This window comes from Giraffa tippelskirchi, chromosome 11 (assembly GCF_054371585.1).
Source record: "Giraffa tippelskirchi isolate mGirTip1 chromosome 11, T2T-mGirTip1v1.2.pri, whole genome shotgun sequence".
In the NCBI taxonomy this organism is placed as follows: Eukaryota; Metazoa; Chordata; class Mammalia; order Artiodactyla; family Giraffidae; genus Giraffa; species Giraffa tippelskirchi.
Window position 1 is genome coordinate 6,158,902 of NC_137285.1, and position 24,574 is coordinate 6,183,475.

Genomic DNA, 24,574 nt, shown 5'->3' on the forward strand with positions numbered 1-24,574 from the left:
CCAGCTGTTATTAAATCATCAATAGCTGTGGCCAAATTAAACCCAGAGTTGAGAGTGCTTCAAGCATTGACCTATCCATTCCTGCTAGGGAAGCCAACAGTTCAGGACGAAGGGAGTTCCCAGGGTATGAGACCTTGCGGTTTCCAAACTGGGACAGTCCAGGGAACCCCTGAGATGGGAGGGGGCTCACCCTCATTTCTGCCTCTGTTTTGTTTCTTCTGCTAACCATCTGTCCGTTGTTTATTGACTCTGTACAACATGCCAGGCCTATACAAACACTTCACCCACATCAGCCTGAACCCTAAGAGGCAGATGTTAAGATCATCCCACAGGCGGACTTCCCTGGTGGTCCAGTGGTTAACACTTTGTGCTTCCAATGCAGGGGGGGCACGGATTCAATCCCTGGCTGGAGAACTAAGATCTTACGTACCACGTGGCATGGCTGAAAAAGAAAAAACGCAGGGGGGTCAAGGGGAAGGTAACATTTCTTCTTTCAAAAAAAGTATCATTCCCTAGGAATTCAGCAGTTAAAATGCTTGACCACAGAGATCCCTCAGACAGCTGAGTGTTAGAGTCAGGACTCAAACCCTGGTCTCTGGACTTTGTGGTCCTCACCACGAGACCACACTGCCTGTCTCCTTTGCTGTGACTTGATTCCCATGGTAAGTTCACGGAAGCGAACCCCTACTTGGCAGGAATACCACCTCCAGGTCCTGCCTTACTTCTTCTGCTTCCATTGATTTCATCCTACTGTCTTTTATGTTCAGATGGGGGCCCTACCAATTAAACAGAAAAGAAGGAAGACTCTGAAGATGACCTGCAGCCAAAACTGATTAGCAAAGGCCTTTCAGAGCTGCTGCAATGCTGCAGACATGCAGGTGAGTGAAACAGCAAAGAAAGCCATCTTGGTTCCCCATTCTGGTCCTCCTGCATTTCACATCACAGATCTCTGTACTACAATGATTCCCATGGTCCAGAGAAGGAAACTGAGGCCAGAGAGGTGAATACCATGGCCATCTTCCCGATCAGGGGCAAATCTGGTGTTAGAACCCACATCTCTTTCCTCCAGTGCCCGTGCTTTGGGCATTTTATTCCACAACATGTGGGGAAGCCTGACTTCTGGTTGATTTAACAGCCCAGTTTGGGCAAAGCGCCCCTAACAAATCCCAGAAGATTGGCTCAGGGAGGTGTTCTTGTTGTGCAAACAGCTTTACACATGTCCTGGGCCTTGTAGCATCGTTTCAAATATTGACGAGGCCCATTAAGGAATTCCGAGAGAACAGGCCGCCGTTAAGTGGAACAGGTTCTGAGTTCAGAATGGCTGGTGTGATAACAGACCACACGGCTATCCGGGCACCAGGCGGCTGCCTGCTCCACCCGTGTGCACACGCCTGCCATCCTCTGCAAACCTCACCTCACCCCCCTCCCCATGCGCGCCCACTGAGGTGCGAACCCCGCAGTGCCCTGTGCATTTCTATGAAATGATATTTTATTAAATAAACAAACTGGAGCCGTTCCGGTAGATTTATGAACAGTTCCTCAAGTCTCACTTGTTCGACCCACTGCGGATTTACGGCCCTGCATTAACCTCGTGAGCGCTCATAACGTTTACTAAGATAATGTTGGCAGGAGGGAGACGGGATTTTTATAGCCGAGTAATAATTACGAAATGCGGGGAGTGCTCCGCTCAGGAACCTGTTTATTAGTTATGCCGGGTGCGTGGTCAACAGTGGGATTGCACATTCCATGCCAGTGGAGATCAACCCCTTCCTGGCAAGCTGGCTTTACATCCCTGGCTCATCTGGAGCCTGCTGTACCCTTTGAGAGACTACGTCACTAGTGTGTGTTAGAAACCACCGAAGACCATCATGCATCAAGCAGCCCTTGATTCACCCTTTCCTCGCCTCTCCAGAGAGTGGACCCTTAGAATCTGGAAGCGGGTGCTGCCCCTGGAGAGAGGTCAGTCCCCTGGAAAGCGGCGACTCTCCCCTCCCCTGCACTGCTCCGAGAGCAAATGCAAACGAGTGAGTCCTTGGGCTCCTTGCAAATGATGTTGCTCAGTGAGAAGGAAAAAAACACATTGCACCCCTACACATCCAGTGTAAGGTGGCCTTGGAGGCTGAAGGGAAGTTAGGAAAGACAGGGTCTTGCAAAATGGTCAGGAAATATGAAGGCAATGAACAATAAAGTATTAATAATAGGAACTGCAATAATCTGGCTGCATATAAGAACCAAGAGGGGTAGGGGTTAAAACTTCAGATGCCTGGGCCCAACCAATTAAACTCAACCTTCAAGGGATGCTGTGGGCATCACAGCTTTCCAAACTGCCCAGGGAGGTGGATACAAAGCAGAAAGCCTTGAGGATCAACAGATCCACCCTACAGAGTGCTTCCCTATTAGCATGGCCTTGCTAGAGCCTCCACAGGTGGGTCCACACACCAGCAGCCCCGTCTCACCCGTCTCACCCGGGAGCTAGCTGGGGATGCAGAATCTCAGGCCCCACCCCTGACTTGGCGCCATTGGAATCTCCATCCAACAAGATCCCTGTGTGATCCCTAAGGATGCAAGTGTAAGACGCAGCCTCTGAACCTTAGACATTCCGTTGTCCCTCCACCCCGGCAAAGTAGGCAGAAGAGCTGCTGATGGGTTTCCCTGTTTTGCAGACTCAGAGAGCTCACCAGCCGGAGCTCGCACGGTGCCAGGACCGGAAGCCAGCCGCGCATGCCCACCTCCGCCCGTTGGCCCTCTCTAGTTGACACACCACACAAGGGCCGCGGATGGGGGCAATCTAGCAGCGAGGCAGGTGCTTGTGGGCAGGAACTGAAAATGAGAGCTGGAAGAGAGGGCGCCCTGGGGAAGGGGCTATGTGAGAACTTGTCAATTAGTCACCCGACCTACTGCAGCTGGCAGAGCGGCCGTCTCCCGCCACCCCCTCCGCTGCCTTTGCCCTCTCTCCCTTCCCCTTCCAGAGCCTCCTTGAGATTTGAAACTCAGACAAGAGGGTATGAATAATGTAGCGCGATTGCTCCTCTCGTCTACCCCAATCCTCAGAGGGTGCACAAGGCTCCTTGTCTGCCTCATTAGTAGCCGTTCAACCATTTGATTTCTGTAACAATGAGTGTGCCTTCCTTGGAATTTTCATACCTATTTGCGTCACTGGAGTCAACACTGAATTTCTGAATCCGCATGAAATTTTAATGGGACGATCTGCATACCATGCGCTCTCTTGGTCTCCATCGTCGTGGCTGCCACCTCAGCCCCGGGGCCCGACAGGCACGGAGAGGGGCTGAAGACAGACCAGTTATAGAAAAGTGGCTGAGAACCTAGTAGACGCCCAGCTTGGAGAGCCTGTGGGGAGCAGGGGGCCAAGGGGAGGCCACCCAGGGTAGAAAGGGTCCTTCCAGCTAAGCTCCCTGCTCCCAAGGTGAGCAGTTTCCAATATCAGGTTAAGGGGTAAGTCAACTTGGAGCCCCAAAGCTTCACCATTTGCTGGCTGTGTGACTCAGGGTAAGTTGCTTTATCACTCTGAGCCTCCGTTTGCTCATTTGTCAAATAGGGATTATAACAGAGAGTTGTTGCAGAGGTTAAATGAAATAATCCAGGGAGATCCCTTAAGCCCTGTGCCTGGCACATGACAGGTACCCTGTGCTAAGTAGACATTATTATTATCATTATTATCAGTTTTTCTCCTTCTCTTCCCCTCTACACATATGACTGGAATTTGGTACTTTGCAAAACATGGTCGGGTTGGCTTTTTTCCACTTGCACGTTGGACTTGGCAGCAGAGAGACCTGGGTTGATCTTAGCTTCACCTCTTACAAACAATATAACATAGGGGAAGTGGCTTCACCTCCCTGAGCCTCAGTCTTCTCAGCTTGTAATGGGGAGAATAAACTATACCTTTTAGGATTATTGTCAGGAAATGTATGTAAGGTACCTACTCTTATGTCCCACATGGGGCAGGCACCACATGCAGGAGGGAAGTTCTTGATTCTAAGCACACTTTTTTTTTCATATGTTAGCATCTCTGAATTCAGGGTACATCTTGCCATCACGACAGCAACTTAGATTGGGTGAAATATGATGATATTCTTTCAGTCGAGAGCATTTATTGAGCTCTTGCTCATGTGCCAAGTATGTGCTAAAAGGTACATGGGAGCTAGCTCATGGAATCTTTGCAATAATCCAGAGGGACCCATGGCACCTCTAAACATGCTTTGGGAGGGGGTTTGGAGCCCAGAGAGGCGATGCCACCTCCGCTGGGTGGGTGGCACAGCTAGTGAAGGGAGAAGCCCAGGTTTGCGTTACAGAGCTCCTACTGTTGGGAGCCAGGTTCTCCCAGCTCTGTCCCATCCCGATTGGACAGCTAAGGAGAAGGAGGGACAAGGAGACAGAGCAACTGCCCAGAGCATCGTGACCAGTAAGTGCAGAGCTGGGACTGGAACCAAGCCAGTGAGACCACAAATGCCGAGCTCTCTCTGCTAGGACCCCACCATGCAGGGAGGTGGATGGAGCAGTCCCTTTACTGACCAGCAGTTCAGAACACCCAGCCAGAGCCTGCAGACCCGCTTCTCATTCCCCAGTGTCTCGCAAGTGTCTCCATGAGTCCGAGCCTCACTTTTTCACCTGTACAGTGGAGGTGATGATCCCAACCTTGAAGAAGCAGTGTGAAAATTAAAAGGAGCCATGTGAGAAGGGGCTCTGTAAGCCGTAGGAAGTCCTCAAAATGCAAGTGATGACTGAGGACAGGGAAGGCCAGAGGGGCTGAGAGCTGGAGTGGGCTGGGGGCAGGACCCTCAGGGTTTGGAAAGAGCAACAAAGGCGTCTTCACTCCCTCTCACACCACTGACCTCCCTCCTCGGGGGAGCCCAGTGTGGAAGCTCCCCCCTCCCCACCTCACCTGACACAGAGACAGGAGTGAAATGAAACACAGCCCCCAGCCCACCCCCTGCGGCCCAGTATTTCTCACCCAGTGTAATGAAATGGAAGGAATTTCTGCTGAGAAGGGTGATTACTAACCTGCCAAGATGAGTGAAAAAAATCAATTCAGAGAGTGCGGGAAGGTAGGGACTCTGATGAGTGGGGGAAGCATTGAGGACAGCGGGCGGGGGGCAGGGGGGCAAAACAAACGGAGAGCACCCAGGAGGGGAGAGAGCCGGATGGACAGACAGACCACAGGTCCTGTTCAGTGACGACAGACTTCAGGGGGATTTATCCTCAATCCTCTCCCGCCATTTCTCTCTTCAGTGATAAGCAAAGCAGATTAAGGAAGTAGGTTCAAGAGGCAAACACATGGGGACTTCCCTGGTGGTCCAATGTTTAAGACTTTGCCTTCCGATGCAGGGGGTGTGAGTTCGATCCCTGGGATTGAACTGAGATCCAGATCCGGGGAGCTGAGATCCCACCTGCCTCAGGGCCAAAAAGCCAAAACATAAAACAGAAACAGTATTGGAGCAAATTCAATAAAGACTTTGAAAAAAATGGTCCACATCAGAAAAAAAAATCTTAAAAAAAAAATAAGACGCAAAGGTGGGTTTCATACAGAGATTCAGTGGGAGGGGATTGGGACCAAGGTCCTGCACTTCTAACCAGCTTGGGGGGTCCCATGACACTGTTCTGGGGACCAGTGTTTTAAAGATAGAAACAATCAACACGACAATCTGTGAATGGACACCACAAATCTTTCCCAAGTGCCTACTATATGTTTTCACACCAAGAACCTGACACTTAGCAAATGCACAGTTGGGCCTGATGGAAGGTTACTTGAGTGAAGTGTTTGGTAATTAATTGTTTGACGGAGGTGAAATCCACCTGACATAAAAAAATTAACCATTTTAAAGTGTCCTATTTGGCAGCGTTTTGCACCTTCTCAATGTTGTGCCACCATCATCTCTATCTAGTTCCAAAACATTTTTTATCACCCCCACAAGGAGCCCACTTCCCATTCCCTCCTCCCCAGGTCCTGGCTTATTCCAGATATTTCATTTTACGTTAACTATAACACATGACCTTTAGTGTCTGGCTTCTTTCACTTAGATAAACTTGTACAGGAATGTTCACAGTAGCAATATCCATAAAGTGGAAACAACCCAAATGTCCATCAACTGATGAATGAACAAAATGTGGTATATGTTTACACAGTGGAATATTACTCAGCCATAAAAAGGAACAAAGTACTAACGCATTCTATAATGCAGATGGAAAAAACTTCATACTGTATAATTAATTATGTCTTGGGCTGTGCCATGCAGCATTTGGAATCTTAGTTCCCTGACCAGGGACAGAACCTGTGCCTCTTCCAGTAGAAGCACGGAGTCTTATCCACTGGACAGTCAGGGAAGTCCCATGCTGCATGATTCATTTTTAAATGATGTTTCTTGCCCTTATGGCTCCTTTGTGACCCAACCCAAGTGTCATCACTTCCCACTCCAAACAAATAGAAGCTGAGCATCCATGACGGGCGAGATGTTGGACACACTAGGGTCAAAGATCACTCAGACCTAGGCTGGCACTTGGCTCCTTATTGATTTACCTGATGACCTTAGGAAAGTCCCTTGCCTTTCCCAGGCTTGGATTTCTCATCTGTAAGATGGGATTGAAGATTTCTCACTGGGTTGGCCCCAGAGCTCCACTAGATGAGGTGAGTGCTCTGGGCAAACTGCAGAACTGGATGAGAGTTGGTGACTGTCACCAGGGGCTGAATAAGGGGGGAACTTCAAATCCATCCACTACCTGAAGCATTTGGGAGGCAGGATACCAGTGACAAAAAGAGAATTTGCAGCACAAGGAGAGTGCTGGTCGTAACAGAGGATCTCAGGGGGTGACTGCTCTCACATAAAATCCAAACCCCTGTTCACAATCCATCAAGCCCTGTCCCCCTCCAAGACTTTGGTTGGACCCTAGCACTCATCCAGCCCAACTCCCTCCTTTCATAGGTGAAGAATCGGAGACCCAAGGAAGAGAAGCAATTTGCCCAAAGTCTAAACTTCCAGTTCACATGTTACTGACGTCCAGTTCAGAGGGTGAACTGAACAAACCCCTTGAATATATTTCCCTCCACAAAACCCAATAAAATTACAATAAAGGAATTTTTCAAGGCATGAACATCTAAGGTCAGGGTGCACTGAGGGAAAAGACAATAGCCATAAGGTTCAGAAACTGGAAAGAAGGAGGACAAGGGTAATTGACTTAGCAGATCCAACACAGCTGAATCCTAAGTCAGCCATGGGAATGCTGGGGACCAACCTGATTGGAACCCATTTGTTACGGCAACCAATTATCTTTCCTTTGTCAGATTCTCCGTGCAGACCCAGCATAAGATGAATGCATCTCCCCAGAGCAAGCTCTCAAGTAGCGCACACTCTTTGGGGAGGAGGCAACAGAGAGCAAAACCAACAAGGTAATGTGAAAAGTCCTTCAGTGAAGATATAGATAGATAGACAGACAGATAGATAGATACTAGAGGAGGACATGGCAACCCATTCCAATATTCTTGCTGGGAAATCCCATGGACAGAGGAGCATGGTAGGCCATAGTCCATGGGGTCGCAAAGAGTCGGACGCAACTTAGGAACTAAACAACAACAAAAATATCTAGGTACATACCTAGCTACCTATTAATATATCTAGATAGATAGATATGGCAGGAGATTCCCCAAAGAAGGAGCAATCAACTCTCTTTGGGAAGACAGAGGGGTGAAAGTTGCAAAGGACAGAGGAGTTGGAGCTGGTTACTGATGAATAACCAGCAGAAAAGGATCGGGGGCACTTCCAACTGCAGAACCGCAAAAGCAAGATGCAGTAAGAATGTGAAAGTTTCAGAGCGTGGCAAGTAACTCAGAGAAGGCGAGACAGAGACACCCTCAGGTGCCAGGTCTTCATAGACCTGCTGAGCTAGAGCTCAAGGGTCCTGGGGAGCCACTGAAAGGTTTAGTTAGAGCAGTGGAGTGACATGGGTCTAAAAGATCACTCTTATGAGAGTGGAATAGAGGAGTCACAAGAATTCCCATTTGTGTCTCAAATTCCTCTTCTTCATTGTTTCTTCCACATGCTTTAATTGAGCCCTACTGTGTGCACAGCCCCATGCTGGGTACCACACACACACACACACACACACACACACACACACACAAGCGTGGCATGATCAGGCCAGAGCAGCGGTAATTGGACTCCGTCTGCATCTGCCATCTCCTGTTGCTTGGAAAAGACATCCCACCGAGTGTCAAATGTGCACCTGCCGGCTGGCCAGCACACTCGCATAAAAGTCTGTGAAAAAAAAAATGGATTATATTCATTCTCTTAACCTCACCCCAACCTGAACATAAATCGTCTCTGTTTATAACACTTCTGGCGTTTTGTGCATTTTGCCGAGTGACATAAAATGACAATAAATTTCGGCCCCACCAGCAGAAAAGTACCTAAAATGCCACATGTCACTAATATTGACAGGTTCTAAAAGTAAAACTTGGAAATGGTTCAGGAGACATAAATTAAAATAAAAATATATACTTTGTCCTTGAGAGAGAATGAGCTAAAATTAAACCTCCGTGTGGGAGGGATGTCCAGGAATGTGAGGGAGAGAAACACCAGGGACGCTGTTTCAGAACAGAGCCGCAGACTGGGAGGCTGAGAAGGACTCAAATGAAACCCAAGCTGGACCCCTGATAGAAACAAGAAGGACTGTTCTTAGAGCAGGACTTCAGATATGCAGCCACCACCTGCAGATGACCGTTCACATTTAAATATAAATTAATGCATTTAAATACATGGCTGTTCACATTTAATTTAAATGCAGTTAAACTCCATTTCCTCAGTCATGCAGCCACATTTCAAGGGCTCAGTGGCCACAGAAGGCGAGTGGCTATTGCATTGGACCTTGGATGGAGAAGTCTATCACAGAAGGTTCTATCAGATTGGTCTGTCCGGGACCAAAAGCATTCCTACTGCTCTTCCCAGGGGGCGACTGACACCTGTGAATTTCTTCCTTTCTTCTGCCTTTCTCAGCCACCTCCCCTTGCTTTCCTCCTTCCTTCTCTCTCTGGCCATCTGTCTGCCTGCCTCTCTAGCCCCTTTCTCGGCCTCTCTCCTCTAGTTCCTTTTTTTTCATACTTCTCTAATACACAAATAAATCCAGAAGGCTGACTAGGGTTTGAAACCAGAGCTCAAAGCCCTGCTTGACCACTGTGAGATTCCAGTGAATGAGGACAGCGTGCTGTCCCCCAAAGCTGGTAGTTAAGGGGGGAGTAATACCTACTGTGCTGCTTGTGAAATGAAATCACACTGAGTGGCACACAGCAGGTGCTCAGTTCGGTGCCACTCTTTTCTTTCTTCTCCTTGAACACAGATCTTCAGAGGCATACAAAAATCGATCAGATCTATTTCAGCCTCTTTAGCTCAGAACTGAAGACTTCATGAAATTTTTCGTTTCACCTCTGACTCCAGCCCACTCATCCCTCTTCCCATGTTCTAAATACTCCATGTATTTTTCAACCTCCCTATCTCCCCAGCCTGGGATGTCCTTCGCCCTTCTGTCTACCATTTATTATCCTACTTCCAGTGGAGGGTCCAGTTCAGAGACCACCTATCCTCCTGGGTAACTTCACCTTGTCCACTGAGACTCAAACACCGGACTGGTTGATGATTACAAGACAGAAGGTGGAGGGGGGGAAACCCCAGAGAAATTAAAAAGCTGATCTGTTTCATTTCAGGCAGACAGGAACCTGCTCTCCATCTGCGGCTAAGCAGACTTCTCTCATTCATCCAGTAAAATTTACTGGGTGCCCACTGTGGCATGGGGCTTCCCAGGTGGCCCCAGTGGTAAAGAACCCGCCTGCCAATGCAGGAGACACAAGAGACTCGGGATCGATCCCTGGGTTGGGAAGATCCCCTGGAGGAGGAAATGGCAACCCACTCCAGTATTCTTGCCTGGAAAATCCCACAGAGAGAGGAGACTGGCGGGCTGCCATCCATGGGGTCCAAAGAGGGGGACACAACTGAGTATGCACGCCTGACACCACTGTTTGCATGGCCCTGCCCTGCTGGATACAGGGTGTTTCAAGCACATCCCTTTCCTAGAGGAGTCCCAGCCTGATGGGGAAAGGGGCCCTCCCCTGAGCAAGTACTAGGCAGCATGAAGAGTTCTGGACATGCCAGAGGGGCTTCTGTCGAAGCTGCAGGATGTGAGGAAATGCCCCAAGAGCGGGGGCGGGGAGTGGAGGGGGGTAGTGTTTGGAACCAGGGGGAGGGGTTTGTCACAAAGAGGCTGGCCTTTGTAGGAGGACATTCCAAGATAAGAGCAGAGGTCAGGAAGAGAAAAACACGCTCAAGGACCCAGGGGTCCTTCAGGGGGACTGAGCGTAGGTATGAAAAGGGAACAAAAAGGAAGATCAGGTCAGGGGAGCAGGAGGGGTCAGTAGGCTGGTTATGGGTAAGGAGACTTCGTCCTGGGTGCCACCAACAGGCTTTAAGCAAGGGAGAGCTGTGATCACAGAAGTGCTTGAGAATGCGGACTGCCCTGGGGAGGCAGGATGGTGTGGGAGCAGTTCAGGGCTGGGACATACCCTGGGGTGGCCTGGGGGAAGGCTGCTGTAGGGTGGGCCATGGTAGGGACAGACAGGGCAGGCAGGAGGCCCTGTCTTGGGTCCTGGGCCTCGCCCTTCCCCCTTGGCTGCTGCCGCCTCGGGCATCTAACCAGCGCACCCCCCCACCCCCACCTTCCCGCCAGCCCAGAAGCCTTCTGGGCTGCACAATTTGTGAAGAACATTATGTAAATGGGCTTTATGCAAATCCAGCCTCCCCCTGCTCGCTGGACTCCTGAACCCTAATTAACTTGCCAGAGCCTCGCGTTGCCTCCCCTCTACGCCAGCCCAGCCCCCAGCCCGCTCCCCCAACTAAGAAATCCATCTTCAGAGGCGAGCCCGGTCTAATCGCTCCCTCATTTGGATGTGCGGGCTGTCACCCACACGTTAGCCGGCAGGAGAAGGCAGCATTTCAGCCGGTTGACACTTCTGCTTCCGATACAGCTCCAAAATAAATGCCTGTTGTTGGTTTTTTTGTTTGTTTTTTTTTTCTTTTCTCCCCTTCCTGCTTTATTTTTGCTGGCTTCAAGAGCCAGAAACAGCTCTGGGGAAAGTTGATGCAATTTCTCATTATCTTCGAGTCTTTCTTCTCCCATCTTGGGTCAGCCTCCCCTCCCCGACCTCAGAGTCAGGGGTCCCATAACCCTCTCCCCTGCCTCTCTCCAAAGATGCACTCTGGGAAGGAGCAGGCATCTGTTGTTTTTGAAATCAGACCATCAAGGATTTATTCCTCAAGGCGCTGATGGTGAACGTGTGTATCCCTCAAGGTATGTTTCTGACCTAGAAAGAACCTCAGGAGTACCTCACCTAGCCTGCTGGACTCCCAGACAGTGGAACCTAGGTTCAGGGAGCACCAAGGATGCATCCAGGGTCACACAGCAGGGATGGAGTCACACCTAGCCCCCTCGCCCACCCCACCCCCTGCCCCACTGCAAGGCTGGCTTCCGTCCCCCTCCCCCACCCAACCTAACATCCCCTGTGTCCCAAGCAGCTCAGTGAAAGGAGCTGTTCTTGACAGTCTTGTGCCTGCTCACTTTCAAGTGCAGAACAAAGCAAAATAAAGGCTGTCCCAGGAAACAGGAAGAATTGTGTTGTCAGCCGGTTCCTGCTGCTACAGCAGATTCCCTGGATGCCATTCTAAAGGCAGAAATGGGTGGGGTGGGGAAGTGGGGAGGGTCGTGTGTGCCTCTGGAGCTCTGGAGGGCAGAGCAGGCACGATGTTTAAGGCTCAACACTGTAAAGAGGTGCTTTTTTTTTTTTTAAGATGTAGTGTATAGGATATTTACTCGAGTCTGGTCTGACAACGCAGAGTGGGAACAAGCAGGGTGACTGTTCGATCATTCATTCATTCAGCCATCATTCATTCCAGAAGTGTTTATTACCGGTAGCATGTAGACCAGAGTGGACCCCCCCAAATTCATTTCTGCCTGCCGAGCCTGGTAACCAACCCACTTGCCGCCCACGAGGAGACCAAGATCACCATATGGAAGCAGCCGTCTGACACTACGTCTGTCCCAGTGGCCAAGTCTCTCTCCCTCCACCCTCGGCATCTGCGCACATGAATTTTTAAAGGGTCCACGTTTGGAAATCCCCAAAATCATCTTGTCCTTTCATTTTCGTTTCTGAAAAGGAATGATGTCTGCTTGTACTTAACCCTGAGAGGAACTTTATCCCAGAAGGAGTTTGGAGTGACACACAACAGAGGGTTCAAATCTTATGACTTGAGGCAAAGGCATTGCTTCCAAAACCTCGTTTTCTCATCTGTAAAATGAGGACCATAACAGTGCCTCCTTCACAGTGACTAAAGAGGCAATAGATGAATGTAAAAAATCACCTTCTCTCTGAGATAAAAGTCTGCTCACATACCCTCTATTAAAGCCGTCGTCAATTTCTCATTAGCGTTTCAAAAACAAATGTAGGAAATTAGAATCCTTTTAAGAATTTTATGATTAGAATTTTATTACATCAGAGATGCCATTGAAGATGTCTCCAGAAAACATGTGGGTCTAATTAGTTCACCTCTCCAAGCCTCAATTTTCTAGCTATAAAATGGGAATAATAAAATTAGCTACCTCCTAAGGTTGCTGGAAGGAAGAGCCTTAGTACTGCATGAGTCATATAGTCAGGGCTCAGTGAACCCTGGACAAAAAATACAGACAGGCTTCCCTGGTGGTTCAGTGGTTAAAAGAAAAAAAAAAATCCACCTGCCAATACAGGAGACATGGGTTCGATCTCTGATCTGGGAAGATCACACATGCTGCCAGCAACTAAGCCCATGAGCCTGTGCTCTAGATCCCCGGAGTCACGACTACTGAGCCCACGTGCCCCAATTACTGAAGCCCGTGCACCCCAGAGCCTTGTGCTCCACAACAAGAGGAGACTCCCCAGTGAAGAGCCCACGCGCAGCAACTAGAAAGCAGACCTTGCTCGTGGCAAGTAGAGAAAAGCCTGAGCAGTGACGAAGACCCAGCACAGCCAACACTAAATAAATAAACAAAATGTTAAAAAAGAACATAGATATAAGTACATGCGTAAGTTATGTGCAGTGACAGGGAGTTCTTTAATCAATTAATTTAAAAGTAATTACCTAGGCTGTCTATAAAGGAAAGTTTCTCCCTCCAGACTTAATGATAGATGATTTGAATAGAAATACTGGGTTACGTTCCTATTTCTAGTTGGAAAGAAAACACACAAAAATGTTTTGAAGACTGTAGAAATTAAATGAATTTGCTTATTCCAACAGAAGACAAATCTATCTCTGAGAATAAGCATTCAGACTTGGATAGGTGGCAATTCTTCATATCTCAGGTTTCCAAACTCTCATCTTAAATACATGGCAGACATGGTCCAAATGTCATTCTTGATGATATATTCAATGACAAATGCCAGGATATGCATGGTGCACTTTACAATTATTAGAGAGCTTTTCTACCCTCCTCTGCTTTGGAATTTTTTCTTGGGGGCATTGGAATGTCACTATAGATACTACTACAGCTCAAGTTCATGGCCAGCCATCAGTCTCACTCTGAGATATTATTTAGTCCTATAAGGCAAGAAGATCTCATTTAGCACACCAACGCCTGTCCATCTGTAGTTGTAGCCTGAAGTGCTGTGTTAAGGAGGATTCTGATGTCTTCTCTAAGCTTAATGCCAAAGAGTGCCTTATGGATTAGTGGTGTCTGCTAAGGAGCTAGGTGATGGTCAGTGAGTGTGTGCCTCATATGTGCTCACCGTGAGTTAGTGTAACCCCCTGTGTATGACAGTCAAAGAAACTGAAGCTTGGAGAGGGGAACTGATTTGCTAGTGTCACACAGCTATTTAGTGGCAGAGGGAGAACTGGAATAAGTATCTCCTGGCTCTGTGCCCAGGTCTATTTCCTCTCCATGGTGACACACACAAGTTCCTAGGAGATCCAGTGGTATCTATGAAGCAGTCATAATGTTTGGCATTTGCTATCCTATTTACACCCCCTCATATGGTTCCAAAAAGATCTGCAGTGATTACACTCCAGAAATATACACATTCAAGAGAAATGCACACATTAACAGAGGATTCAAATAAAATAGACAAGATAAACAGGGGAAAGGAACCAGGAAAATGAGAATAAAAAATAAGAGGGGGCCAAGAGTAAGTTTGACACACAAAAATGCATCCCTAAGCAGGTGCCAGGCAACTGGTGGCAAATGCAAAGAAGTAACCAGGAATCCAGGGGTTTGGAAAAGGGGGATTCAGTCGTTCAGAAGAAAGAGATTTCTGTGAAGTTCTTCTGGGAGAAATACCTCCATGGGTGCTCACGCCTAGGCAGCTGTGAGGAGGTGCAGGGTGTTCCTCAAAGACACGTCTCCAAGAAACAAAGCAATTTTGATAATATTGACTCTTAGAATGTCTTCTGGTGAAGGTCAATGATGAAATGTCAAAGGGTGGTCCAAGAACTCAGGATTTTTAGTGTCAAGGTCACCAATGACAGCCATGTTTCCAAAGCCGGCAGTCAGGTTCTATTGTTCATCTTACTTGACCTCCTGGCAGTCTTTGATATAGTTGGTGGCCTCACCCTCGGTTTTATGCTCACCTGCAGGACACCACATTCTCTTGCATCTCCTTCTGTGTCAATGACAGCTGCTTCCCCGTATCCTGTGTCGCACATTTATCCTCTCCTCCAGTGTCTAAATGTTGCAGGCTCCAAGACTCAGCCTACAGGCCTTCTCTTACACTTCTCTGTCCTCAGCTCCTGGTGATCTCATGGCTTTAAAACCATCCTCAAGCTGATGACTTCAAAATTTATATCTCCAGCCTGACCTCTCTCCTAGACTCCAGACTCATACATCCACCGGCCCCCTTGACATCCCCAGCTGGACACTGATGGCATCTCAAACTTCAGATGACCATCGCCAGAGACTCGATGCCACCCCACCCTTTCTCTAACCTGGTACCACTCCCTCATCCTCCCCATTTCAGGGAATGGCAATGCTGTTCCCCCAGTTGCTCAGGCCAGAAACCTGGGACCTGACCCTTACTCCTGTCTTCTTGTCTCATCCAATATCCAATTCAACAACAAGTCCTGTCAACTCAATTACAAAAACTGCTTCAAATGCAACCCTCTTTCCCCGTCTCAACCACAGCCTCCCTGTCTAAGCCACCTTACCTTCACAGCTAGTGGACAGGAAATTCTCCAACCTCACCTTTCTGATTCCACTCCTGCCCCCTACAGTCTGTTCTCCAGACAGCAGTCAGAACAATCATTATTTTAAATGCTGATCTGATCAGACCTGGCTCAGAGGCCTCCATCACTCTGCTGCAGTCACACTGGGCTCCTGCTGGGGACACTCTCCTCTCAAGAACTCTGCATTTCCTGGTCCCTCCTCTTGAGATGCTTTTTCCCTAGACAGCCCATAGTTTAGTCCCTTACCCATGACTCTGATGAAATATCACCTCCTCCAGGAGGCCTTCCCTGACCACTGTTTTAAATGGACCTTACCAGCCTCCCTCCCAACTTCCTCCAGCATCTCTCTCCATTCCCCACCAGCATCCCTCTTACCTCTTACTATCAACCCTCACACCCTACTGACTTCCTTCCCACCCTCCCCTCTCTCACCTGCGTCACCACTACCACCATCACCAGGAAGAGGTCTTGTCTGTCTCTTCCCCACACCGTGCTATGAGAGCAGGGACATTTGCCTCATTTTCAAACCACTGTAGCCCCATATCCTGCACATAATGCATGCTAAGTCGCTTCAGTCATGTCCTACTCTTTGTGACCCTATGGACTGTAGCCTGGCAGACTCCTCTGTCCATGGGGTTCTCCAGGCAGAAATACTGGAGTGGGTTGCTGTGCCCTCCTCCAGAGGATATGCACATAATAGGTGCTCAATAAACACATTTTGCACCAATGACTCTCTACTCATTGGACTTATTCAAGATAAATCCCTGAACTGAAAATTCCAAGGTGATCAGCCCATGGGGGAAGGAGAATGGATTCAGATCCCTCATTGACAGCTGAGTTGGCGGGAGGAACCCACATGGAGAGTTTTGCCTTCGAAGGTGGCATATGGAGTCACATCTGTCCCCTTGGCTGATGCCACCAGGGATGCCCCGATGATTTCCGCAGCATCCCCCTACTCATATATATCTCCCCTTGGTGTCAGCTGACCCCTTGGATCCTACCAGAGGGAATACTGTCATCAAACCCCAATAAATTGCTAAAAGCCTAAGCAGATCGTGCCAATTTACAGCAGGTTTTGACTTTAATAATGTTTTGTCTTGGATTTGGCCCTAATTATAAATCATTTGCAACTGTGCTTTAAACCATAAGCAAATCTTACATGGCATTCTTATTATCTACTTAATATCGCAGGAAGAAAGATTTACGGAATCACATTCTGGGAATTAAGCAAACGAGGAAACTTTCAGGTCAAGGTGAAACACATGAAAATTATAGTTTTGTCATAAAACGTTGATTGATCAATGATTATTGTAAAACTGTAGTAACTAAGCTGGCGTCAACATAAATCTGTAATTGGCTGGATTTATTCTTTTTCAAAATACTCTATTTCCTACAGTTTTGACCATCTTGTTAATCTGAGCCTGTCAGATTTACTGTAGTTTTTACTTAATTAATTCCATTGAGCGTATGCATATATGTGTGTGTGCAAGTGAATGTAGTATGTGCATAGGCATGTGTGTGGTTTAGATAGATAGGTAGACAGATTAGATGGATGGATAGAGACAGAGAGATTAGATGGAGGATAAAGAGATAGAGACTAGGAGGATGGACAGAGAGAGAGAGAAAGATAGAGCAACAGATAGATTAGATGGATGGACAAGTACCGCTAGTTGTTTGTACTTTGTGTCTTTCTTTAAGTCTAATTTTTAAAATATTTGAAGAAAATACCCTAAGCTATGTGAAGCCAATCCTGCTGCAGAAATGGGTCCAAAGCACTACTTCCTACATCATCCTCCTGAGGGATGAGCACCTAGGGTCATGATATTGCATCTTAGGAGGCAGGGAGGACTGCAGAAAGCTCATGATTGACTCAGATCTTGGCTCTGCCATTTGCTGGCTGTATCACACTCTAAAGAACCTACATCATCTCTCTAAGCCTCGGACTCCTACATCTGTAAAATGGGAATTATTACAGCCACTTCAGCGGCTACTCTGAGGCTTAAATGAAATGACAGATGTGAAGTGGTTAGCCCTGGGGCTTGCACATTGCGGATGCTCAGGACCTGCTGTGGAAGCTCCCTTTTCCTCTCCCCAGTCAGGGATGGACTTGTGATGTAGGGGCAAGGGGAGCGTGCCCTAAGGAACGAGGTCCAGGAAGCACTCTAACCCTCAGGGGGACCCTCACGAAGAGGGTAGTCCTCACACCAGGGGGAAACCAGACTGGACCTCAGAATCATCTTCTATCCCCACAGGACCAGGGAGATGGTAGGTCCAGACCAAAACCACAAGGGGGCACAAAATCACATGCTAACGCAAAATCATGTGAGTGAAAGTCACTCAGTCGTGTCTGACTCTTTGCATCCTCATGGACTATACACTGCATGGAATTCTCCAGGCCAGAATACTGGGGTGGATAGCCTTTCCCTTCTCCAGGGGATCTTCCCAACCCAGGGATCGAACCCAGGTCTCCAGCACTACAGGCGGATTCTTTACCAGCTGAGCCGCAAGGGAAACAATAGTAGCCCCCATTCAGTCCTTCAGTTCAGTTCAGTTCAGTTCAGTCTCTCAGTTGTGTCCGGCTCTTTGTGACCCCATGGACTGCAGCATGCTAGGCTTCCTTGTCCATCACCAACTCCCAGAGCTTACTCAAACTTATGACCATTGAGTCAATGATGCCATCCAACCATCTCCTCCTCTGTCATCCCCTTCTCCCGCCTTCAATCCTTCCCAGCATCAGAATCTTTTCAAATGAGTCAGTTCTTCGCATCAGGTGGCCAAAGTCCTTACAGTCATGCTTTTGTGAAATCTCAGCAGAGCCAACCACCTCTGAGCTAAGAATGAGGATGTCAGAGGTGTGACTTGCCCAAGCAAACAGCAAACAGTGGCAGAACCAGGACTCCAAACCCACAAGCTGAGCTCTGAGTTTTGCTGCTTCCGAGAGTCACTTGGCTTACACATCTCTTAGGGGGCGGCCCTCTTTCTTGGAGGGAAAGGGAGACCCAGCGGAGCCATTTCGGTCTCTTCTCACCTAATTGCTGAGGACAGACCTGAGAAGTAGCCAGTCTGAGGTGGAACCTCCCCCCTCTCTTCTCACAGAGTATTGCATTTGGGCTGAACAGTGCTCTTTTTCTTGATGCAGCCAGTGAAAAATATTTTCTGAACCTATTCTGAGTCCCTGATTCACACTGTCTGTTTTCAAGTTGCCCAGGGTCAAGAAAATCAACTGTGGCTAAATGAACCCAGACATTGAATTTCACCAAAAAGTAAATATTCTGAGCCATGAAAAAAAAAAAAATGTTGGTTTCAAATATAACTTTCATGTGCAATCTCCCTTCCTCTCCTCCCCATCTCCCTCCCCAACCTCTCTCCCTCCTTTCTTCCTTTTCACCTTGATTTCTTCTCTCTTCTCCACCTCTCTATTCTTCAGTCTTTCTCTTCCTCCTTTCAATCTCTCCTTCTTTCTCCTGTTCCATTTTCCCTCTTATTTCCCTCTCTTCCTTGCTCTATTCTCTTCTTTCCTCCTTCCTTCTCTTTTGTGTTAAAATATGAACAGGAGTTTTTTGTTTGTTTGTTTTACAATGGTGATCAGGAGATGACTGCCCTTGAAAAGATGGTTTGGACTTCCCTGCCGGGCCAGTGATTAAGAATCTGCCTGCCAATGAAGGGGACATGGGTTCAATCTCTGGTCCGAGAAGATCCCATAGGCTGTGGAGTAACTAACCTGGGGACCACAACTACTGAGCTTGAGCTCTAGAGCCCAAGAGCCGCAACTGTTGAAGCCAGTGTGCTATACAGCTTGTCCTTTTGCAACAAGAGAAGTCACTGCAATGAGAAGCCCGAGCGCTGCAACTAGAGAAAGCCCAAGAACAGCAACGAAGATCCAGTGCAGCAAAATATTTTTGATTTTTTTTTTAATTAGAAAAAAAAAGGTTGTTGCACACATTTCCCAAGAGGAGGGGCTACAACAGGCAGGGCCATGTAGGGAAACACCAGAAGGAGCTTCTGGTAGGGAGGCAGAAGGAACAAAAAGAAAACACATGCCAGAGACCTGATTGTGGTTTTTGCAGGAAGGACAGGTGACGCAAGAGTAAGCGGATCTAGTATTGGCTAGTTGCAGAATTTCAGCAGACTAAGGGCTTCCCTGGTGGCTCAGCCAGTAAAGAATCTGCATGATGCGGGAGACCTGGGTTCCATCCCTGGATTGGGAAGATCCCCTGGAGAAGGGAACAGCTACCCACTCCAGTATTCTTGCCTGGAGAATTCTATGGACAGAGGAGCACTGCTGCCAGTTGCAGGGCTTCCCTTGTGGCTTAGATGGTAAAGAATCCACTTGCCAATGCAGGAGACCCAGGTTCGATCCCTGGGTTAGGAAGATCTCCTGGAGAAGGGTATGGCAACTCACTCCAGTATTCTTGCCTGGAGAATTTCATGGACAGAGGAGCCTGGCAGGCTACAACTTCAGGGTTGAGCATTTTTGGGGCTTCCGTGGTGGCTCAGACGGTAAAGAAACCACCTGCAATGTGGGAGACCTGGGTTCGATCCCTGGGTTGGGAAGATCCCCTGGAGGAGGGCATGGCAACCCACTTCAGTATTCTTGCCTGGAGAATCCCCAGAGGAGATGAGCCTGGAGGGCTATAGTCTATGGGGCTGTAAAGAGTTGGACGCAACTGAGCAACTAAGCACAACTGGGCTATAGAGCTGATGGTTCCCCCGTCATCTGGGACCTGGCCCCAGGATGACTCAGACAGAGAGGTGGTATCCTGAGCTGCAGAAGCCTGATAAAAGGAGGTAGCGGAGTGTGTGGCCTTTGCACTGGTCGGTTTGTGTATCAAAGGTGTGCTGAAAGGCAATGCGTGCTCCCTCTAGGGAACAGCTAACCCTGGGAGGGGCAGTTAGGGGGTCTGCAAGGTGCCGCTGACATGTCAAAGCATCGTGACATCCAGAAAATGCTTAAAACCTTCCTCCTTTCTTCTCTCTCCTCCCTTCTGCCTCCCCCGAGTCTGCAAAGAACTCACCGCAAATGTTGGGGTGAGTGTGAATAAGGGCTGGATTGGGTGGACAACCAGGAGCCAGGAGAGGAACACACAGTCTCAAGAATGACTGGGGAGACAGAGCCCTGGTTTTCAGAGACTGAAGGTGCCTCCCACCAGCCAGTGGAGGAAAGAGCTTCATGCAGCTCCCGGCAGCCTAAGCCCTACCCCTCTGCTTCTCAGAAGCCATCCCCTGTCCTGACAGCCGTGGCCACCGCTTCCTCACCCTGCCACCGTCCCGTGGGCTGGTTGTTTTGCCCAGGCCTGGAATTACCCAAATCCTCTTAAATACATGGCTGCAAATGAGGACACTGGAAAAAAAGGCAATAATTGTGACAGTAACTCACGGGGCCAGGCCTGACACGTCTCTAATTGCCTGCTAAAATTGTCGCTGTCTCCTAAAGTGCAAATTATCACCCGAAATGACAAGAATAATGAATGAGTAACTCTGATGTAATGCAACAATTAGTCCTCAAAGACACTGTCTAATATGGTAATTCAGAACACCCACTCCTTGTTATTAAGTGCCTGATAATTATTTAATTATCTATCTGCCAGCATGATTTACTTGGTTTATTTAGCTGCAGATGTGGGCAGGAGCATTCGGGTTTAAGGTCAGGACGAGCTGGCCCCTCTGTCGGCCGCCACATCACTTTGCTTGGGTGCTGGAGGCCACCGTCTGTCTGACGCCCCTAATTGACTCTGGCAGTCCGGACCCAGAGTCAGAAAATCCTCCTCTCTCCACTCCTGGCTCTGGCCTGCGGTCACTAGGGGGCTGAAGGCCATGAAGACCAGGACTGAAGGTCTCTACTTGCCTCTTGCCCAGTGGACCCCCCAACAAGTGATCAGAATATTTGGGGTAAACAGCTGCCCCACCAAGATCAAGGTGAGTGTCCACTCTGTGCCAGGCTCAGGGCCATGTGTTTGCCCAAACGTTAGCTCATGCAATCTTCTCAGTAACGCCAGGAGGTAAAACAATCGGTATCAGCGTGTGACAGAGGAGGTCACTTGCCCAAGTTCCCACAGTAAACAAGTGATGAGGCCAGGACCACTGGCCCAGAGCCACTGTGTGCTCCTGGACCCCGCACCTGCCGCAGTGAGGCTGGCCCCAGAGCTCCCGGCCACCACTTAGTCCGGGGCCAGGGCATAAACAGGAGAGTCTGTATCAGGATTCAGGAGGTCAGGTCTTGGTCTCCAAACCACAAAATGACTTATAGGAGAAGAAGGAAGAGGGTTTAGTCTGTGTTGGTCCAAAGAAATCAGAGTCAAGGAGTAGAGGCTGCTACAGAGAGACAGGCTTGGGATCTAAAACTGGACCACTTACTAGCCGAATGCACTTGGGCACATTACTGAACTTCTCAAAGCCTCAGTTTCCTCATCTGTAAAATGGGTGTGATCAGAAAGTCTCTCCATGACCATCCTGTCAAAAGCACCCCTCACTATCATCAGATACTCTCCATTAAGCATCCTGTTGGTTTCCTTTACCACATGTATGTGTATTTGAAATTATCTTGTTTATTTATCTAATTACCTACTACACACACACATACACATACAGAATATAAGCTCCAGGACAGGGATCTTGTCTGTCTTATTTTTTTTTATCTTGTTTATACTGCTGTATTTTGAGTCATTGTTATAGAGTTTAAGCATTATAATTATCCTTCAATTAAAATAAATAATTTTTAAAAACTATGTTAACTACCACAGTCTAAATAGATTGAAATGATTCTTTTCCCTAAAATTTTACTTATAATACATGGCTTACAAAAATCGAATCAGAGATTCGAACTGGCTATTTCTTGGTGCACATTTAAAATAAAAATTGTACAAAGTAGTCACGGTGCACAAATTTATAATAAAAATCTAGTTGTTCTCAAAGTATTATTTCAGAGAACGTTTACATTGTCTGTCTTACTTATTCATCATGGTCCCTGCACCTGGCACACCGGTCAGGCCATGCTCCTTCGGGCTGGGAATCGAGCTCCCAGGGAAGCAGCCTTCATGAGGACTGATGGGAGCTGGCGGATAGAGAGCCTGCTGTCTCACAGGGACGTGCAAGTTCCCTACCATCTCCATCAGTTTCCCAGTGGGATGAAGCTCCAGTTTCTCAGCAGCACACACTCTCAGTGCCCTACTCAGGTCCCTTGGAAAGACCAGTACATCCAGTCCCACCTACTGTGAACGCTGACCGTTCATACTCACAGCTGCGCCCTACAGCTAAGAATTGCCCTCAGCCAACAAGAGCCAACTTGCTTGGAAAGACCTGGGAGACGACCCCCTCCCTGAGGGGTGTCCCACTGCCACTAACTAAGTAGTGTAAAGGGTACAGAAGACCAGCCTCCTTGCTCCAGGGTGGGGCAACTCTATGCTATTCATGCTCCAGAGCCCTTGGGGGTCACCAGGAGGGTGGACGTCAACGGAACCACACCTTTTCCTAGGTTCTCAAAGGCATGACCTGTCTGACTTGTTGACAAAGCACCATATTTCTTCACTTAGTGAATGAATGAATATGCACATAATACATTCATATATACATACATGAATGATTGAATCAGAGCCATAGGATTCCCAAATCATGACCTGAACCCTCTTTCCTAAAGCATCAGATCGTGCACTGAAGTGATAGAAGGCAGCGAAGGGGAGGTCTGAGCTGGGAGTCAGAAGACTTCAGCTCTTGTCTTTGACTCACTGGGTAACTTGAGACCCCGTGCTCTGGGTCTCCAGTTTTCCACCTGTCCAAGGGGAAAAAGAACACTTTTCTCCACATTCTCTTCTGGCCAAACATAGTGTAAGTTTCATAATATATCTTTAATTTTCTATTTTGAAACAATTTTAGACAAAAGATTTTTTTAAAAAGGAAGAAAACCAGTAGCATAGGGAGCTCCCTATATCCTTCACCCAGCTTCCCCGAATGTTGATGGTCTGTGATCTTTAAGCCTTCAGTTCAAATGTCCAGGCGATTGTCTTCAGGGTGGAGATGTGGCGGGAGCGACAGAAAGGAAGTTCCCCTGAGCAAACGCAGAATGAAAACGCACCTTCCTGGGCAGCCTTGGAAAACCAGGCAGCAGCAGACACACAAAACGCCTTACCTTTTCATTTCTCTCTGCTGTTCATGGTACATCCACTGCTTCTTTTTATTTGTGGTCTCTCACCTCCTATGCCATGGCAAACAAGGGACTTTATAAATATTTCAAGCACTAATAATTTGTGCTGTCCCTGCTTAGACTTTTAAATGAATCTAAGAGCATTTCTCTCTGAGAAATCTGCCAAAATGCAGGCAGGTGAAAGAAATACCACCACTGGCTGCTGCCTGAGCTGGGTACTTGATGGAGAGATGGGACCAGAGGCTGTGGCCGAGGATGTAAGATACCCGTCTTTTCTCCCACCCCCACCCCTACCCCAGCGTCTGCTCTGGGGAAGCTCTGCCTGGCAGGGAAAAATAGCCAGTCTAAATCCCCGGTCCACAGTGGGGGGAGATCCCCCACTGCTCCAGCTGACAAACAGAGAGATAGAGGGCAGGTTAATTCTGTGACTGGTATTTGGTTTTAGAATCAGATATTCTTGGGTGATGCTGGAAAAGACTGAAGGCAAGAGGAGAAGGGGGCAGCAGAGAATGAGATGGTTAGATGGCATCACTGACTCAATCGACATGAGTTTTGAGCAAACTCTGGGAGATGGTGAAGGACAGGGAAACCTGGTGTGCTGCAGTCCATGGGGTCGCAAGGAGTCTGACACAACTGAGTGACTGAGCAACAACAACAGTTCTTGGGTTCAGACCTCAGCTCGTCTACTCATTAGCTGTGGGCCTTGGGCAAGTAACTTCACCTCTCTTTGTTTCTTTATCTATAAAGTGGATATCGTCAGCATTAATGAAAGTATGCATACAGAGTATACCAAGCCTGGCTGTGCCACGCACTCAGTGCTCAGTAGCTGGCATTTTCCCTTTCGATATTTCCCAGGTTTATTCCCAATATTTATAATGGCTCAGACATATGTTAGTTTCTCATTCAGACTACTCGATGAGCTTCTAGGTTGGCTCAGGAGAGCGAGTAGGAGGGATATTCTACTTTGCCCAAGTTAATGGAGATTCTGCCAGAGCTTCCAAGATTTTCCTGGGGACTCACCTCCCAGCCAGCAGAGAGGAAAAGAATTGGAGGGAGGGTCACAGCGAGTTCCTCCTGCCCCTCTGAAGCTCACACACAATCTAGGAGCAGGAGAGCTATGGAAACCACAGCCTATAATACACAGGGTAGATCTTCAAGGGGAGGGTCCAGGGCACTCAGGAGAACAGAGAAGAAGGAGATG

At 48.2% G+C, this 24,574-nt stretch overlaps 1 protein-coding gene across 19 annotated transcripts in view; it reads right to left on the reverse strand.

Annotated features, from left to right (window-relative positions):
* The window catches only part of LOC145525154 (uncharacterized), a 371,065-nt gene that overhangs the window by 311,573 nt on the left and 34,918 nt on the right, over positions 1–24,574 (reverse strand). For 10 of the 19 annotated variants that reach the window (XR_014068051.1, XR_014068044.1, XR_014068046.1 and 7 more), the window contains exon 2: positions 339–442. The exons of 7 other annotated variants lie outside the window; for them this stretch is intronic. The gene's annotated coding sequence lies outside the window, so the exon portion shown is untranslated. Of the gene's footprint in view, positions 1–190; positions 443–24,574 lie in introns of all 19 variants that reach the window. 2 more of the 19 variants (XR_014068041.1, XR_014068050.1) reach the window with 1 other exon arrangement.